The sequence below is a fragment of the Haliotis cracherodii genome, unplaced genomic scaffold, assembly GCF_022045235.1.
Source record: "Haliotis cracherodii isolate W230 unplaced genomic scaffold, xgHalCrac1.p SCAF_5, whole genome shotgun sequence".
Classification (NCBI taxonomy): domain Eukaryota; kingdom Metazoa; phylum Mollusca; class Gastropoda; order Lepetellida; family Haliotidae; genus Haliotis; species Haliotis cracherodii.
In genome coordinates, this window is record NW_027266308.1 from 48,614,886 (window position 1) to 48,615,839 (window position 954).

Consider the following 954-nt stretch of genomic DNA (forward strand, 5'->3'; position numbering starts at 1 on the left):
GACAATAGGGATGACTTCAACTATCCATCAGTAAAACTGTAACTTCCTCTTTATGTCACTTGCCTCTGCATGTGTTTGTGACGGGTGCCACTGGTTGGGCAGGATACGCTCACTTTTTCGCCAACACCTACTATCATCAATATTTGATGGTGATTCATAAACACATGCTTATTATATCGTCGGAATCGTTTTCATGATAGTATGCAAAATGTTGTCTTGCTTTCAAGAACGTCTGCATGTTACATTCTGCTACTGAACCTTTCATAATACCAATATATCTTGTAATGTTGCATTTATTCAATGTCCATTCAATTTGTGTGACTTTAAGGGAAATAAAAGATGCTTTGTTTCTCTAACCTGAGCCTAATCAAATATATGATAATAAAAAATTCGATGTTTAAAAGTAACGTGACGTACACGTGGATCTAAATGAATAACAGTGAAGATCTAATCGAATTTCAGTGAAACCGGTCTGAAATTGTCCGGATTAACAATGTTCAGATTAATGGCTCCTGCTTACGGAATAACGTTATTTTGTATATATGTAAGCGTTCCCGTGAGGAAGGTGAGCTTTCCGGATTAACATGATTCAGAATAACGAGGTTTCACTGTTATACAATGTCTATGAACGCTGTGTAGAGCTTCATTGAATTATGTTTTGTGTGTTATGTACATCATGTGTGAATGATGACAAACTTAAATCATTCTGTTTTTAGAGCCCCAATGCCTTAACACTACTTTAACGTAAAACGATTTCATTGGTTAAAAGATATAGGGTAAAAGGCGTTATCAACCAGGACGTCTGAATTAAAGGCCCCACAGCATGACTAAAAATCCAGTGACATTATTGATTTGCTTGTACCTCACCTCGGAACTTTTAGGCACGCCACCCGTGTATGCAAATCAGTGGGCGGGTAAACCTGATAAGAGTTGGCAAGCTGTCAGATCCTACAG